Source organism: Onychomys torridus, chromosome 2, assembly GCF_903995425.1.
Source record: "Onychomys torridus chromosome 2, mOncTor1.1, whole genome shotgun sequence".
Classification (NCBI taxonomy): domain Eukaryota; kingdom Metazoa; phylum Chordata; class Mammalia; order Rodentia; family Cricetidae; genus Onychomys; species Onychomys torridus.
In genome coordinates, this window is record NC_050444.1 from 21,845,050 (window position 1) to 21,864,535 (window position 19,486).

The 19,486-nt window shown below is 42.5% G+C and overlaps 1 protein-coding gene across 1 annotated transcript in view; it reads left to right on the top strand.

Annotated features, from left to right (window-relative positions):
* Positions 1-616: 616 nt before the first annotated feature.
* Positions 617-19,486, top strand: part of LOC118578102 (solute carrier family 7 member 13-like) — a 30,348-nt gene continuing 11,478 nt past the window's right edge. The window contains exon 1 of the transcript XR_004944226.1: positions 617-800. The gene's annotated coding sequence lies outside the window, so the exon portion shown is untranslated. The remainder of the gene's footprint in view (positions 801-19,486) is intronic.

The following is a 19,486-nucleotide window of genomic DNA, read 5'->3' on the forward strand; positions in this document are numbered from 1 at the left end:
TGATGTATCTTGGATTCATATTCAAGAGCTAATATCTGTTATCCCAGGACCAGAAAGATGCAATTCTTAATATCCTAACCCCTAAGACAAGGAGGCAAATTTGGGAGTTCTTTGGGTCAGAGGGATTTTGTAGGCTCTGGGTACTAGGATTTACAGAAATTGCTAAGCACTCCTCTATGAGACCACTAGAGGGCAGGGACACTCTTTGAATTGGACTCCTAAAATGGATGAGGCTTTCCATAAGATACAGGAGGTCCTCTTAAAGGCCCTAGCCTTGGCCCTACCAGATATCTGCAAACCTTCTCACTTACATGTGGATGAGAACAAGGACATAGCTAAAGGGGTATTAACACAAACTCTGGGCCCCTGGAAGAGACCAATGGCCTATTTGTCTAAGAAACTGAACCCAGTAGCCCAAGGATGGCCAGCCTGCCTTTGCATCATGGCAGCCACTGCATTATTAGTTAAGGATGCAGACAAAATCATCACAGGACAAAAATTTATCATTGCCAGCCCACATGCCATTGAGAGGACTCTTAAAAGCTCCCCATATCAGTGGATATCCAATGCTCAGCCCATCACAAGGCACAGCTCCTGAATCCACCCAGGATCTGACACAGCTCTTCTGCCCTTAACCTAGTCACCCTGTTGCTTGACCCTGACTTGGATGGAAATCATGACTGCTTGGTGGTGCTGAGTCAAGTTCAAAGCTGGAGGCCAGATTTGACAGACATCCCATGGCCAAACACTGAGGCAATATACTTTGCAGATGGGAGCAACTTTGTCCAGAATGGAATCAGGTATGCAGGTGCTGAAGTGGTAGCATTGGACTCCATAGAATGGGCCTCTGCTCTGCCAACAGGGACCTCTGCCCAATGGGCTGAACTGATTGCTGTGATCCAGGCCCTTCAGATGGCCAGAGGCATAATTGTCAACATTTACATGGACAGCCAAAGAATGGATAAAGAAAAATTTGTACATATACAATAAGGAGTGCTACTCAGCAGTAAAAATAAATGGAATTAGCATACAAATGTATCAAACCAGAAAATATCATCCTAAGTGAGGTAACCCAGACTCAGAAGGACAAACATGGTATGCACTCACTCATAAGTGGATACTAGATGTAAAGCAAAAGATAGCCAGACTAACAACCACAACTACAGAGAAGCTAGCTCACAAGGAGGACCCTAAGAGGGACACATAGATCACCCTGGGAAGGGGAAATAGATGAGATCTCCTGAGTAAACTGGGGATTGGGGGACAATATAGGGTAGGGGATGGGGGATGAGAACCTAAGGGAATGGTATGGTCAAGTTGGAACAGGGATGGAGTGGGAGAGCAATGAAAGAGATACCTTAATCGAAGGAGACATCATGGAGATAGGGAGAAACCTAGTGCTATGGAAGTTTCCAGGAGTCTACAAGGATGACCCCAGATTAGACTACTAGCAATAGCAGAGTGGGTGTCTGAGCTGGCTTACCCTAGTAATCAGATTGATGAATAGCCTAACTCTTATCATAGAGCCTTCATCCAGTAATTGGTGGAAGCAGATGCAGAGTTCCACAGTTAAGTAATAGGCTGAGCTCCAGACGTCCAATTGGAGAGAGAAGAGGGATTCTATGAGCAAGGGGCATCAAGATCATGATGGGGAAACACAGAGAACATAGAGAAACACAGAGAAACATAGGAACTCATGAACTTTAGACCAACAGCTGTGGAACCTGCATGGGACTGGACTATGCCCTCTGCATATAGGAGATAGTTGTGTAGCTTGGTCTGCTTAAGGGGCCCCTGGCAGTAGGACTGTGATCTATCTCTGGTGCCTAAGCTGGCTTTTTGGAGCCCATTACCTATGGTGGAACACCTTGCACAGCCTTGATGCAGGGGGAGGGCCTTGGACCTACATCACCTGAATGTACCAGGCTTTGCTGACTCCCCATGGGAAACCTTACCTTTTTGAAAGAGGGATTGGGGGGTGGGTTTGGCAGAAGGTTGAGGGGAGAGTGGGAGGAGGTAAGAGAGGAGCATTTGTGGTTGGTATGTTAAATGAATAAAAAATTTCTTAATAAAGACAAAAAAGAAAAGAAAAAGAAAATGGTGAGTTCTTGAATCCTTGTGGCAACCTAGTCCAGATCAATTGTCCCTTAAATCCATGGTCTGAGTCATTCCATTCAAAAGCAAACAGAGGCTGGCTGACTGGGGCCAGTGGCAGACTGAAGAAGGCATCCTTGAGATCCAGCACAGCATAAATGACCCACTCAGGTGGCAGGTTACTTAATAAAGTATATGGATTGGGGGTTGTATGGTGTAAATCTTCTACCCTTTTGTTAACTTCTCACAAGTCAGTACAGGTCAGCAGGGGTTGGAATGGGGCTTTCTCATTTGAAGGAGGGGAGTTTTCCAGGCCGATTGGTAAGAGACAAATATCCCTTATTCCTAGAATCAATTTATGTGTGATGTTATTCCCAACTTGGCTTGCCAGGTCATGGGTTATTGGTGGACCCTGGCTGAATTGGAATTGGCCTTCAGCTGCACTATGATTGGGACCTGGTCCTTAGCCAGTTCCATCTTTCCTGCCCACATCCTGGAGTCCCTTCCCATAGTCTTTCCAGGAATAGATTGTTGTCAGTGTCTGGAGGTGGCATGGCATAGAGCTTATATCCTTCCTTCAGTGCCATGTTTAAAACATGTATGGGGCCATCTTCACTTAGGACCTGCACTCCCTCAGGGCTAGTGGATCTGTGCTCCCATTTTTGTCAGGAGGTCATGGGTATGGGCATCGAGAGATGACCATAAATGAGTGGGTCCTAAATCCCACTCCTAAATCCATTTCCCTTCAGATAGTCCATGAATATCAGTCAGTCTCAGTGGCCCTTTGCACCCAGGTCCTTTTGTTAGACAAGGGTCCCATGGGCTGTTTTAAGATGGAATGCTGTGTCCTATGTCCACCAAAAAATCCACAGGCTTCCCCTCCACCTTCAAGGTTACCCAGGGTTCATGGAGGGGACATGAGCCCCAACATCCTCAGTCATGGAGTTCCTCTATTGCTGTGGATATCGCTCTGTGTAAATAAAGTTCTGATTGGCCAGTGGCCAGGCAGGAAGTATAGGCGGGACAAGAGAGAAGAGAATTCTGGGAGGTGGAAGGCTGAGTGGAGAAAGACACCGCCAGCTGCCGCCATGACAAGATGTAAGGTACTGGTAAGCCACGAGCCATGTGGCAAAGTATAGATTAATAGAAATGGGTTAATTTAAGATAGAAGAAGTAGATAACAAGAAGCCTGCCACGGCCATACAGTTTCTAAACAATGTAAGTTTCTGTGTGTTTACTTGGTTGGTTCTGAGCATCTATGGGCCTGGTGGGTGAGAGAGATTTGTCCTGACTAGGCCAGGCAGGAAAACTCTAACTACACTCTATCTCTAAGACCTTTGTCCCCTATTCTCTTTGCCTTTGTGGGCATTCATTTTTCCAATGTCACTTCTTGCACTTCTGGCCTTTCTGAAGGCAGGGGCATGGCCATGGCTCCTTTTGGAAAGGGGGTTGTCTCCTCTTCCCCTTCACATGTACTGTGTTTCTGAGTTCTTCTACATTTGGCCTTTCTTTCCCCGTGGCTGCCAGCAACTCTCTGGCAAGCCCCTTAGTCTTCTTCTCTTGAAGAGTTTCTCTATTGTTGTAAACTTCCTCCTCTATTGTGACAAGCTCAGCCAGTTTCTTATCTGTAAACCCATTCAGCCATTGTAGCTTTCATCAGATGTCTGGCGCTGCATGGTTCACAAAAGTCATATTCGCAGCAGACTGATTTTCTCTCGCTTCCGGGTCAAAAGGAGTGAGTGAAGGTTCTATAAGCCTCCATCAGCCACTCCAGGAAAGCTCCCAGAGTCATATCCTTATCTTGAACTACCTGATCTACCTTGGATAAATTTATGGGCTTTCTCACAGCTTCCTGGAGACCTCCCAATAAAATCTGGCCACAGACTTTCAGCCTCTCCCTACCTGCAGGGCCATTAGGATCCTATTCCAAATGGGTTAAGTGAAATGCTTCATCAATGTCAGCCTGAATAGCCTTGGGCTGGCCATTTGCCCCCATAACCAACTTCTGGGCAGCTGCTAGGACCCACTCTCTTCCTTGGTTGTGAATAGTACCTGCAAAAGCTGCTTCCAATTGTCCCAAGTGGGCTGGTGATTGATCATTACAGATTCTAACAAATCTAGCAGGGCAGAGAGTTTTTCTGAAAACTTGGGGTTTTGCATTTTCCAATTGTACAAATCACTAGTAGAAAGGGGTATGTGGGTCAAATATTGATGACCTTCCTGATGTGGTGGCCCCATTGTCTGCAGGGGCAGGGCCACCACAGTGGAATCTGCCTGTGCTACTTGAAGTGCTGTCCAGACTTTGATATGAGGAGGACTTGCCATGTTTCCCTTCCCTTCCCAAGCGCTGGGCTCAGCAATAGCTACTTTGTGTGTATGTGGACGGGGGAGGTGCCGGTATGGAGGCTGGAGCATAAGAAGGTGGGTAGAACTCCTCTGGCTTATGATCCCTCTGCTGAGAGGCAGAGCCTCCTTCACTTGCAGGATCATTGGGGCTGGTGGTTGGAAGTGTTTCAACTAGGTGGGAGGCTCTGCACCAGGTATTGCTAAATGAGATGATGTATGGACATGGTCATGGTGTCCAGGGTTCCAATATATAATATCTTTAACCTGTTAGATTACTTTCTGGCCATCCTACACCAAGGGCCAACCATTTATTCCTGCAAAAGATCGTTAGCTTCTCTGGACATGAAATTAGCCCCAGACACTCCTCTTGGCACCTGAAGTCCTTTAAATGGGTCTGGACTAGGTCAGGGGTGGGGATGGGGGTGGAGCTTGCTGACGCATAGTATTTTTCAAGAACACAAAAGAGGATGAACAAAACATCACACACACAAAAGCAAACCCATTGGTGTTCAAAAAAAAGAACTGTAAAGATGCAGAAGGCAGTCTCTTCCTTGCTCTGCTTGATGAGCTGATGGGTGCTACCTGTCACTAGGTACCAGAACCAAATTCAAACTGGAGTCTCCTAACTCCAACAGATTGAAACTCCCGGGTCCCACCAGAAGGGAGCACTAAGAGTGCTCAGACTCCTGACCAGGAGGAAGGTGTTGGAGTGTCCTCCCTTCCTCAGCAGGTCTTGAGTTTGCATCTGGTCATCAAACCAAAACCAGTTTTTCTTGTCTGGTCACCAAACCAGGATAAAGACAGAACAAAGACTAAACAAAGACACACTCGGACTCACCGGTCAGAGGAGAACAGAATTTGCTCTCCAAACACCCCACTAAGTGAGTTTGGGGGTCCTCAGCATCCCCAGACACTGCACCATATATAAGGTTTAAGGAAATGCTGAAGGAAGACCTCAGACTCAAATAGTATGCAAGAACAATGAGCGTGTATTATACCATCATTTATGTGGAGTCACTCACCTGTACAAAATAGCAACAACCCCCACAGGGAAGTGGAAGCTTCTTTAAAGCACAGCTGAGGGGGTTTTCAGGGTCAGCTACATAACTGATTAAGCAAGTAGAGGTTACATTAGTATACTGCTAGTTGGCTGAGGTTTAGTCTTATTGTTTTTGGACACATTGGCACACTCTTGGACATGACTAAGAAGAGGGACTGCTGGGTTTGTCCTTGAGATACTGTGAGACTGACTTAGGACATCTGTGTTTGTTCTCTCCCTCAACCCTGAATGTATGGGCCTTGTAGATAAATGGTCCTTTGTTGGAAAAAAAAATCTTTGTCCTTGTAGGAGAACTGGAACCTAAACCCAGTTGTGAAAGTGGGAGAATTTAACCCATCCACACTGACCTATGAAGAGTATATGCTTAGGATTTGGGCAACTGAGTCAAGCCCCTTAGACTTACATTTTCTCCCCCTGTGCAAGAGGTTAAGAAGCATTTGGTGAAGTATTTCAGTGGAAATTAGAAACAAAATAGATTGTAGCTGACCTGAAAAACCAATAGGTACTCCTATTTTTAGGGGAAGACAAGAAAAACTAGTTTTACTGTTGAATGACATCTGTCTTCCAGAGATAGCACCTTACCAGTGGCCTTCTGCTCTCCAGACATGGGATATGTGCCTGTATGGATTGCCCCTGACTTCTGAGATCTTTTGTCTTCTTTGGGATTCTGTGTCCTTAGTCTTCATTGACCCTTACAGGTGGCAGCCACTTCATATGAGGCCCTTGGTTGTTGGTTTATACTTGGCAGCAACACCATTTACACACATTTAGGTTAAAGATGCAGATGCCAACGTTGTGCCTGATTTTCTAAAACGTCTGTTTGTTAGTGACTAAGTTTATATAGGGAGGTGTGGTATGGAAAGGGGCATGATGAATAGTCTTGTCAATTTGGCAGTATCAATTTGTTAATTCTGTGCCTCCAGGCACAAAAGTGAGGGATTATCTTGGGTTTTGCCATGGCCAGACATGTGAGGGATTATTAGCATTTGACTATCAGAGGAAGGAAGACCTGTCTCCAAACTGGTAGACACTATTTATTGGACCTGGGTCCTGAACACAATAAGTCAAAAACAGGTAGCTAAGCAGGAATATTCATTTCTCTCTTCTTCCTGACTAGGTGAATTCTAAGTGACCCAGATGTTTCAAGTTCTTCCTACTCTGACTTCCCCACCCTGATGCACTATACCCTTCTACTGTGAGCCAACTTAAGCATTTTCTTCTTTAAATTCCTTTTAACATGGCTTTTCATCACAGCAATAGGGAAGGTCACTAAGACAGACATTGTCACTGTCTAGGTCTGAATTGCCCCGGCCAGTGGGGTCTTCAACAAGGACCTAAATTGCCGGCAAATGAGAAGGACAAGAGACACAAAGAAGGAGAGCAAGACAGGACATCTGATCAAGCTCCAAAATTTTATTTTTCTCTCAAGGCATATATAGGTAGGCCTGGCAAACTACTATTAGTTCACATGTTAATTTGTTGTTGTTTGCCATTTTTTTTGTTTTGTTTTGTTTACTTGTTTGTAAATAGATACTTCCTGAACAGGGCCATCTCCCTTTCTGCTTCTTGCCCTTGTTGTGATACTGTCATTGAGGTCTTTGCCTTAGTTATTTTACAATAGACGGGCAAGGCAATCTAAGAAAGTGGAATCCCAGGTATTAGTGGCATATTTCGATAGCCTATATGATAAGAACTTAAAGTTTACTTGAATTCATAAAATTGTTAATCTTTACAAATAAACCCCTTACTATGTGTTGTGGAGCTCTCAAGCTTGACTTGTTTAGTAACAAAGATCGAATGTTAAAATTTTTACAGTTCTTGAAAACCAAACCTGGAACTCTGGGTTGGCTCAACAACAGCTCTTCCTACTCTCTAGCTGAATGAGCCGTCTCTTCTTTTTCTCTTCCTCCTCCTTCTCTTCTCATCCTCTTCCTCCTCCTTTTCCTCCTTTGTCTTCTCCTCCTTCTCCTATTATACCCCCTCCTTCCCTCCTCCTCCTCCAACTCCTCCTTTTAATGAAAAAAGAACCCATCAGCCGTGTGTTACTTCGCTCCCTTCCTCTTGTCTTGACAGCTGCTCTGTGACTAAAACTCATGTGATGATTGTGAACTTGATGGGAGTAAACAACAGAGAGAGGGCTGTTGTCTCAAATATCCATGTATGAAATAAAGAGAATGACTATATAAATACATATACACATATACATATATATCTCCCAGATTCCATAAAATTCGTTTGTAAAAAGTTCTAACCAATACATATGATTATAACAAATATTTAGAGGACTAATGATATTGAAACCAAACTGAACATTGTTCCATTTTTCAGACCATGAAAATTTTAGAAATGAATTTCAGTATTGAAAAGGAATGATCAATTTGTTTTCTCTCTTTTACCATCGTTCTCTCTAAATGTAGTTACACATACCGTCTCTTACAATAGGGAAAACTTGTGTTAACAAGGAAAGGTTTTATAAAGGGACTATTTCCTCCTCAACATCATTTGATGTGGAAGATTAGCTTGAATGGTGCAACTTAATTAATAGCCAAATGCTCAGTGGCATCCCTCTCATTTTCACCTCAGACTCCTTGGTCCTCCTTTAATGCTAGCATCCTCCTACCTGCCATGCTCGCTCTTTCTTACATTGCTCCTTTTATCAGTGCCATGTGATATGTTTTTAAAGACATTTTCCTTCTTTATCTTTGTAACTGGCACATTTTCATTTAGAATTCTGTGAACTTTCCCCTCAAGGATGCCAAACAACAAAATCAGCAACAGAAATATTTTCCAAATTTTCAGATTCAAATAATTTCCTTTTTTTCTTCTGTAAAAAATTCTTATCTGAAGCATATGATATTATATCATAGTTGCAATTTTTGACCCATGTCAAGTTATAAAAGAACAAATAACAATTAACATTTCATTATTTACAATATTATTCCATTCATATTTATAGGAAAATGCGCATTTTTGTACTATGTTTCTCACTTAAATTAAACACAGCTCCATCAGTGTTTGAAAAATAAGGCACAGCGAAATAACATACTTTGACATGTAATAAATATTTTAAGCTGTTCAGTCTCAGAAAATGCCTACTTTTGAGTACAGCATATTGGATGTAGACTCATAGCATTTTCCTTCACAAAAAGAGACACCTACATGGTGTGCAAATGAGTGAAACAAACTATGACATTCTTGCTAATTCTGAATGTTTGAACACAAAGGAGGGAAGAATGCATTAAAACAATGCTTCTTTTCCTGTGTTATCTGAAAATGTAAATACACATTATATAGCTAGATTCCAAAGCCAGGGTGAAAATAGTTCAACCATCCCTGATTTTAAAATAATAGTTTATGAGGAGTAGATCTTTATACTTCATCTGTAAATTATTACAATAAGTTACTAAGCGCCTAGCTTTCTTTGTCAGGTCTTCCACATGCAATGGTTCATCTTCTTTTTGGTAGAGATGGGGACTTGGGTGGAGTTCAATGATACAGATGGTGCTTGTGTAGTAAATGATTTGTACATGGAATAAATGGACTTAGAGTGGCCGAGGGCAAAGTTCCTCTAGATTCTGTGTGCTAGTGTTTAATTTTCAACTTCTTTGTCTGTAATATGAGTTTCATCTTCCATGACTAGTGATATTTCTGTTTTTTAGGTAAGATTTTAACTGTCTTCTGCACTTTAACTGATTGTATTTTACACGGCATGATGCTGGTGTCTGCTAAGCAGTTGCTGGGAGTCTTTGCAAGGTCATGAATATGGACAAGAGGCTTGAATCTCTTCTTATGAAGCTGCTAATGCTGCCTCAGAGATTCTGTCTTAGTCACCTCATCTAATTACCTCCGAAGAGCTCTCTCCAAATACCATTAACCTATAAATTTGAGGATTAGTTCTCTGACATATGAACAATCTTCAGAGGATACATTGGATTGTAGAAGTCAGAGAGGTCAGGGACACCACAAGGAACCCCACAGAATCAACTAACCTGGGTTCATAGGGGCTCACAGAGACTGAACCAACAACCAGGGAACCTGCATGGGATTGACCTAGGCCCTCTGCATGTATGTTACAGTTGTGCAGCTTGGTCCTCTTGTGGGACTCCTAACAACAGGAGCAGGTACTGTCTCTGACTCTGTTACTGGCTTTTGGGATCCTACTCATCACACTAGGTCACTTTCCCCACACTTAATACAAGGCAAGGTGCTTAGTCTTAGTGCAATTTGATTTGTCATGTTTTGTTGATATCCCTGGGAGACCTTCCCTTTTCCTGAACAAAAACAGAGGGGGAACGGATTGGGGGTGTGAACAGAGTTGGGGAAGAGACTGAGAGGGGAGGAGGGAGGGGAAATTGCAGCCAGGACGATAAATAAATTAAAATACATAAACAAATGAATAGATAGATAGATAGATAGATAGATACATAGATACATAGATACATAGATACATAGATAGATACATAGACAGACAGACAGAAAGACAGATAGAGAAAAACAGAGGATATATTGGAACCATAGCATTCTGTCCTTGCCTACAAATGTCTTAGTCACAGGCCCAACACATTAGTTAAACCCAAATAGCCTCAATCTAAACCCTTCCAGCACTCACTCAAAAGACCACTCATATGAATTAAATATGGATCGGCCCCAGGCATGAGCTATCTTGGGGGCAAATTCACTCTAGTTTTGAAAGTGTGAAATTAAATTAAATCACCTACTTCTAAATGCAATATTGGGTAGGCATAAGACAGACATAGCCATTCAAAGGAGAGTGATAGGTAAGCACAAAAAGAAAATGGCCCCAACAGTGCTTAAAACCAACAGTGAAAATATTAAGTTTTAAACCTAGAGAATAATTTCTTTGGTTCATATCCTATCTCCAAGGATTTGTTGAGTTTAGCCCTCATTTCTTTACATCTTTTGGGTTAGAGTCTCTCAAGTATAGCTCTCCTACTCTAGAATCACACAGTTGGAGCCATCAGTTCTTGGGTCTCTATAGCTATCCTATTTGTGTGGATCTACTGCACACTTTTCAGGTGAGATTGTGTGTAGTTCTTAATTCTACAAGCTAACACTCTAGTGGGGGCTGTCTGTGATGTGTCTGATCTCACATTATGTGAGGTGATTGTTGTACAAAGACATTGTTATATAGGGCTTTGTTCAGTGGTTCTATCTCTGCCTTGCCCCCCCCCCAGGTAATCTAGATGTATTCCCACAGCTCTTGAACTCTGCACAGGTATGGAATTATTACCATGGGAACAATATTAAGGCTTCCTCACTCTTGTCCTTATCTGAAAATGTGATAAACTCGTACTGTACTCAAGAATACTCTTGACTCCACCTTTGGCGTAGCTGGGCAGCCTGGGCTGTACTTTGAATTACTTTCCTCAAGTGACTCTTGTGTCTAGGCCTCCTGAGAAGCTGAGATGATAGGTACATTCCACCTTGTTCAACTGAGAATGCCTGCATTTTCTGCCATGTTTTTACTCTGTTTTCTTTTTGATACTAAATTTTGCCATTGAGTTCTCTTTCCCATCTCTTATTTAATCATAAACAATTAAGGTCAGCCACAAAAGATGGTTTAATGAATGCCTGTAATTCCAGCATGTGGGAAGCAGAGGCAGGAAGATTTCTACAGGTTTTTAGCCCGGTCTTCATACCAAGAACCAGGCCATCAGATGTTATATACTAGGCTGTTTCTGAAAACAAGAAGATATGAATAAACAAACTAACAAACTGAAAGTACTTCCATGAAAAGTTCAATGGTTTTTCAGCTTTACATTTTTTTCTGGTGGTATCCCCATTCATCCCTTCTTAGATTCTCCCTTAACCTGATCAGTTCCTGTGGGAACCTGTGAAAGCTGTTAACTATTGATGGGATAGAATACAGAATGTTCTCACAAAGTAGACTTTAGAAACTATGATAAATGAACACATTTGCAAGCAAGGACATGGCAGGAATGCCCTAGCATATCTGCACTATCTCTATAGGAAAGAGAAATACTTGGGATGAAGATTCTTGTTTTTGTTTTTGTTTCACATGACCAAAGATGATAAGACATAACACAGGTATATCTCTCATTGTACTATATTTCTTTAACTGTTAATATGTTTTGCTTGGTTTAATAATAAAAGTGAGAATCTCTTCATTTGTACTACTTGTGAGCTCAGAAGCCCCTGGTATCACCACTCAGATCTTTGGAATATATCCTCTGATCCCCAAGACTTAGCCTTTCTGGCGATGGGGCAGGTGGACAGTTTCCATATTGTCCTAGGACAAGGTGGATACAATGTAATCAAGTAATTTGCAACTTTATCACAAAGAAGATGATTATTTCAGTTTCCAAAATCTTGCTTGCCAATTGTGTATGAGACCTCTTGAGAATGATTTTTGTCCTCAACATAATATTTTATATTAATGATTTGGGAATTTCATACAATGCACTCCTATTATGTTTACTTCTCTTTTTTTTTTGAGAGGAAGAGATTGTCACAGAGGCTTCCAATGTCTCTCATTCTCAGTTATGTGTCTGTAGTCATTGGAAAAAAAGCTTCCTTGTCCATAGCAGCTGTCAGTAGCATGGATCATGGACTTAAACATGGTCTCAGACAGACTGTTGGATATAGGACTTCAGCATGGTTTCTGGTGGCAGCTCAGATCATGGATATCCACATGGTCCCCAGTGGCACCATGAACCAATCATGGACATTAGCATGGCCTCCAATGGGAACAAGGACCATAGATATCAATAAGACCTTCAATGGCAGCAGGAACCACAGAAGTCTTTCAAGGAGAGTTAATTCAAAAAATTCAGCCATTTTTCATCTCCTATATCTTCTTCTTGTTCAGAGTCAGTGAGGCTGGGCATTGTGTCCCAGGGCAGGACCTGTGGGAGCTCCAAGCTGCTGTACACCACCATGCTATTGCCAGCCACCCTGCTGGCACCATAGCATAGCCAGCCTGCTTGCAGCCTGTGGGCAGCATTGCAGCCCTGCCTAAGCTTCCATGGGTCTGTCAGACTCCTCAGAGCAGCACCTCAGCACAGTGGTGTTGGAAGCTGCTGACATCTTGAATCCCAGAATGATTTTTGTGTATGTGTCTATATTTTGTTGGTTAAAGCAGCACTGCTGGTGGCTGGCCAATGCTCATGGCAGCCATGCTGGTGGAAGAGTGTGCTGGAGGAAAGTCAAGAGCCATAGTTACCCTTTTAGAGCTTTATTGAGAGAAAGAGGGGGAGAGAGAGAGGAAGAGAGACAGAGAGACCACATGGAGGGAAGAGAGAAGGATGGGGGGACACAGAGGGCCCACCCGCTTTTTAGGCTGGCCTGTGTCCCAGGATAATGATGTAATTAAAAACAAAACCCTTATATCTGAGACTTTCACTTACTATAAAAGAAACAGGTAGATGGGAATAGGGGCATCATTCCTCTCAAAAACTGCTTCCAGCTGATTTTTTGGGTGTCAGTTGGCTCTTGGAGGAATGGAGAAGGGGAGTCTACTAAAGTAGACAGGCGTTGTGGGATACTGTCTGCCATCCATTTGTCCTGGAGACATGTATCCCTCTTGGCTGTGGCTGGGAACCTTCTGTCTGACAAGATGCTGGTGACATAAAAAAAAAAGCTTAGAGAGAAAATAATCATTATTATTTTATGTTGGTAGATCTAGCCTGTCTTGACAGATTTTGAAACATGTTAAGCTTTAAGAAAGACAGATTATTTTAAAGCAACTCATAGTAATAGATGTTTACATTAAAGTCTTTTTGTAGTGCCCAGACACTTTTGGGTCTGGGGGTATAAATACCTTTTAGCTGTTACAGTTCCTTACTTGATGATCTTTGGACTCCAGTTCTGTGGTGGTCCTGTACCATTAGCTGAACAGTGAGTTAGTCAGAACAGGGAACTGGGAAGAGAAAAGCTTGTTGTGCATGAGAACTTATTTTTTTTTAATTAGGGACAAGGCAAAGATCATGGCCATGTCTGTATGCACATGAGAAACACAGGCAGTAACTTTGAAGTGAGACAATGAACTCTTATCTTAGTTGGAAATCTTTTTTCATTAAGAAACTTTGAATGTGCAATTAAATCTGGTGAGGTAAGTAAGGCTGTCCTCTGTACCTGACAATAGAAAGGAGAAGTGATATCCTAAAGCTCCCAGGACTGAGTCAGTGGCTTTGGTGTCCAGAAGGAAAGAAACAGATTGCTTCCCTGCTGTGTTCTGGGTTCCCTTCCATGTCTGTAGCCAAGCCTAGGTTTGCTGGAGGTCTTAGCTTGATGTACCCATGCACCTTGGTGCCTGGGGGCAGTCAGCTGACTGGTAGTCTTTCTAGGCGACACTTTTAACAAGGCTGGTGATGGCCTGGCAGGACATTTGCTAGCCTATGGCATTTTTTCACTTAAAACAGGGACCCAACAGCTTTCGGGAGTCAGAGAGTGCCAGCACTTGGCAATTTTGTTTTCAGGCTTTTATCTCTTCCCTGACACACCTTAAATTTTAAGAGATCGCCTGTGGGGTCAGGAGCCTTACTCTCCAGATGCTTAAGTTTTAGTCAGGGAGGTCTGGGCATTTTTTTTTCCTCATGATTGGTGGCATAAGGACAGCTTTTGGAAGATCTGCCAGTAGGCAGACTATAAACCCATTCTTTTGGAAGACTTGTCTGAGGCTATAAGCTGATTTTTTTTTTTTTTTTTTTTTTGGCTTAGCCATCCTGACTACTGTAAACTTAGTTGTACGGATCTTAGCCACTTTTAGATCTGTCTGTGTCTCCCAAGGCAGTTGAAAATGAGTGGGTGGAGTTAAGGTGAATTAGGGCGAGAGTCTTAGAAGCCGCCCAAGCCCAACCATTTGAGCCCGCCCACTTGGAAGTCAGACAGAAAAGGTTGCACGTGGCAGACATAGAAGTGGGGAGGGAGAAGGGTTTAGAGCTTTAGCAGAGAGCTTGGAGATAAAGTAACTTTTTATTTGCCCGTTCGCTGGCAGAAGTTCCCACAAAACTGTTATGTGGCCAGGTTTACTGGTACTGCAAAGCTGTTATGTGGCCAGATCTACTGGTACCCGTCCCATCTGCCAATGTAAGTGGGTGGTATCTGCCCCTTTGTCCCATGGCTTTTGACCATTTGCTGGTAGAAGTTGCCGCGACACTGTTAAGTGGCCAGAATTATCTGTACCTGCCCCATCCGCCAATGTAAGTGGGTGGTATCTGCCCCCCTTTGTCCCATGCCTGTAGCTGAGAGAAAAATAAAAAATTAAAATAACAAACTGGGATCAGACTTCAACCCGGGCGTCCCTGAAAATGAAGTAAGATCTAGTAAGATCTCAAGTCCCCCTCCTCCTCATCAAGGGAATGTAAGAGCTGTGGCTGCGCTGCCGTTGGTCCACCCAGTAGACCCGAGATGACATTTTTATCCTTGTCAGGAACAAAAATGTGCCTGCCGTTGCCAGCACAGCCCGAGGACAACCCCTGGGGTGTCTGTTGCAAAGAATATAGCTCAGACTACAGCTGCGAGAATGGCAGACTCACTGTGAAGATTCATGGCGATAGCTGTATAGGGGTCCTGCGGAGGCAAGGGACATGGTCTCTTGGTCTCGCTGGATGGAGGAGGCAGCAAGCGGCAGCAGTCAGCAGGTCCTTGGTTGGTGTATATCCGAGTTGAAAAGCACCAAATGTTGGTTAAAGTGGTGCTGCTGGTGGCTGGCCACCGCCTGCGGCAGCCATGCCGTTGGAGGAGCATGCTGGAGGAAAGTCAAGAGCCATAGTTACCTTTTTAGAGCTTTATTGAGGGGGGGGGGGGAGAGAGAGAGAGAGAGAGAGAGAGAGAGAGAGAGAGAGAGAGAGAGGAAGAGAGACAGAGAGGGAAGAGAGAAGTGGGGGAACACAGAGGGCCCACCTGCTTTTTAGGTTGGCCCATGTCCCAGGATGATGATGTAATTAAGGACAAAACCCTTACACATTTCAGTTAACATTCTGGTCTCAGACAAGCTTTGCATTTTTTGGAGTCTTCTTTTGTCCTTAGCCTTTACCAGAATAACTTCAAACTCCTTCTAAGCAAAAAAAAAAAAAAAAAGTCTTTGTTTCCTGCAAGCCACAAGACTATATTATACAATATATATATATATATATATATATATATATATATATATATATATATTTGGCTGTGTGTTAAAGCTAAACTTTGACTAGCCAAGGGTTTGTCAAAAGGCAAAGCCATTTATTACAAATATTTGGTGTTATCCAGCTTTTAATATTCCAGCTGTCTTCTTCTGCTATGAAATCCTTGGGTACCCAGACCAATTGGCAAACAGTTCAAACTCCCCTGCTGAGCTTAGGAGACAAGCAGACAGGGGGGGGGGATGATGGATATACATAGTTTTGTCTCTTGTGCTAATGAAGCTCAGACCATCCCCTAGCCTTGAGGAGGTCTAGTGGTTCTCCAGAGCAATTGACTGAGAAAAAAAAGAGGGTTTAATTATCAAGGTGAGAAGTAAAACAACATTCCTGAGGAAGCAGAGAACTGTGTGCCCCAGGGAAAGAAAGGGCAGGCATTTGCTGTAGAAACAGACAGAATGGCATGGCCAGAGAGAAGAGAGGAAGACAGAGGTTCCATAGAGGGTAAGCAGATCTCGGGTAGAGTTTTCTGAGTGCTAGGAGTAGAGAGTAGCAGAGATGGAGAAAGAGGATACCGAGGATAAAGATGAGGCTGAAAGCATAGGAGTTTAGTCATTAGCGGGACTGTGAGCTAGGGAACTGGAAGGAACTGTAGTTATGGAGACAGGATTTCATCTCAGAGAAATAAAGTAGATGGATATAGAGCTTGTTATCTCTAGAGTTGTTCCTGCCTTGAATGTCTGATGGAGCTATAGCTAAATTGATAGAATTTTGTCTTAGAGCAATAAAGTTAACAGATATAAGAACATAGTGTACATAGAATTTTTTTCCCTCAGATATCCTACACCAAAAGTATCTAAGCTCCTGGACCCTGGGTATTCCATATTTGTTAAAGATCAGTTATGGTAGACAGAGGCAGAGGAGTTGTGAATTGGAAGACAGCCTGGTTTCAAAGTTATTATGTAGCTCAGGTTAGCCTTGGCCTTTGCATACTTGCATGTCTTGAGTATTGGGCTCACAGCTTTGTCACACACAACTGCTCACACTGTCTTAATTACTATGTTTCATTCTACTTTTGATTTCAAATTGAGCTCTGCTTATCAACTCATTAATACTTGAACCATATGACTTATGGTTCACTTAGCCTATATTTTATCATGGAGGAAAATAAACATTGGAAAGAAATTTTACTGGGTAAACTGCTCTTAAGACTCTGTCTCAAAAAAAATCTGAATTTTAAAATGTTTGATGGTACTTACGATTAACTTTAAAAATCAAATTATTGTAAATGATGACCATGCTTATAATAGTATTATATCTCTTAATAAAAAGGCAAAGATAATTGTTGAAATCAGCCTATGCCTTTATCTAATTTATTCCAAATTGTAAAAAAGAAAAAGAAAAAGAGAGAGAAAAACATTGGAGGTTTAGGCTGTGCCTGGGCCTGGGAGACTGCATTTTACAAGCCATTTTGGCTCTGTCTTAAGGAAGACGGATGTCGATGATCACAGCCCCTGGACAAACCCAGAAACTAAATATCTGTCAAGTACCACCCACTGAGCACGGACTGATACATGAATTACTTTTTCTTATCAATATAGACTCTCTCAGCCTAAATCAGAAATGTTTGAACTGTTATCAGACTCTTTCTTTAACTTGTACTCATCCTTTAAAATGTGTGTGTGCACTAAGGACAGGTCCTAGTCCCACAGCCTGGGTGCTTCCCAAACAGATCAAGCTATCCAATTGTCTCACTTATCCAGAGGGCCTGATCCAGCTGGGGGCTCCACAACCGTTGGTTAATAATTCATGTGCTTCCATTCGATTGGCTGTTTGTCCCTGTGCTTTTTGCAACCTTGGATTCAACAATTTACACTCTTGCAGTCCCTCCTCTTTCTCGACAGTTGGATACCTGGAGCTCCACCTGTGGCCTGGCTGAGGATCTCTGCATCCACTTCCATCAGTTATTGGATGAGAGTTCCAAGACGACTGTTAGGGTGTTTAGTCATCTGATCACCAGACTAGGTCAGATCAGGCTTTCTCTCCACCATTGCCAGCAGTCTACAGAGGATATATCATTGTGGATTTCTGGGGACCTCTCCAGCACTCTGCCTATTCCTGTTCTCATGTGGTCTTCATTTATCATGGTCTGTTATTCCTCGTTCTCCCTTTCTGTTCTTGATCCAGCTGGGATCTCCTGCTCCCCTAAGCTTTCATTCCCTCAAATCTTTCCCTTCATTACTCCCACTGTCGTCCAGGTTGTTCATGTAGATCTCATCCATTTCTCTGTCATTGGGTGATCCCTGGGTCTTTCCTAGGGTCCCGTTTTCTAGGTAGCCTCCCTGGAGTTGTGTAGCAGTCTAGTCATCTTTGTTTTACATCTAATATCCTCCTATGAGTGAGTATGTACCATGTTTGTCCTTCTGAGTCTGGATTACCTCAGTCAGGATGATTTTTTCTAGATCCATCCATTTGCCTACAAACCTCATGATATCATTGTTTTTCTCTGCTGAGTAGTACTCCACTGTGTATATGTACCATATTTTCTTTATCCATTCTTCAGTTGAAGGGCATCTAGGTTGTTTCCAGGTACTGTCTATTACAAACAATGCTGATATGAACATAGCTGAGCAAATGCCCTTGTGGTATGATTGAGCATTCCTTGGGTATATGCCCAAGAGTGGGATAGCTGGGTCTTGGGGGAAATGGATTCCCAATTTTCTAAGGAAGTGCCATATTGATTTCCAAAGTGGCAGTACAAGCTTGCATTCCCACCAGCAGTGGAGGAGAGTTCCCCTTGCTCCACATCCTCTCCAGCATAAGCTGTCTTCTGTGTTTTTGATCTTAGCCACTCTGACAGGTGTAAGGTGGTATCTCAGAGTCATTTTGATTTGCATTTCCTGGATAATTAGGGATGTTGAGCAATTCCTTAAATGTCTTTCAGCCATTTGAGCTTCCTCTGTGGAGAATTCTCTGTTTAGTTCTATAGCCCATTTCTTAATTGGACTGTTGGGCATTTTGATGTCTAATTTCTTGAGTTCTTTCTATATTCTGGATGTCATTCCCTCTGTCAGATGTGGGGTTGGTGAAGACCATGAGCTGGCTCTTTGGAACCTTGGGCTTACACAGGGACATATGCTCAGCCTGGAAGGAGGGGACAGGACCTGCCTGTACTGAGTCCACCAGGTTTAAATGAATCCCCAGGGGTGTCTTGGTCCTGGAGGACATGGGAATGGAGGGTGGGGGCGGGAGGGGGGAGGACAGGGGAACCCATGGCTGATGTATACAATTAAAACACATAATAAAAAAAAATTAAAAAAAGGTGTGTGTGTGTGTGTACATATATATGCACAGATATTTTAGAGTACACTGTGTGATATGAGAGTTAATATTTGTAATTAATATTGAAATAATAAAGCTTGTCTTCATGTTGGCCTAGCCACCAATGCAGGTGAAATTATATGACAAAGTGTTTGTGAAACTGCTGAAACTTGTGAATTTATTGTCATTCAATAAATTCTGACATTGTAGAAAGATGCAAAAGTGTTCAATATGTTTGTTTCTGGCATAGTGTTCTTTTGACAATAATCAGCTTTATGTCCTTAATGATCTGTAGGTTTATGGAGCTGGGCATTACAATAAAAAAAATTATTTTATTGTTGACTTTTAAAACTTTTTACCAAAAGATATATTCTCTATAAAATCTTCTGTGCCTGGATGCTGTTAAAGCATAATTTACAGTATAATGTTCATCAACAACTTTCCATTATCCTACAGCTCGAATTGTGTCTGAGTAGAAGATCATCAACATAACAGTTTTTAAAAATTACCTCCACGTTGCCTTTTAAATGTTTTCTGCACAGCTGATTTGATAGGCTCTTTT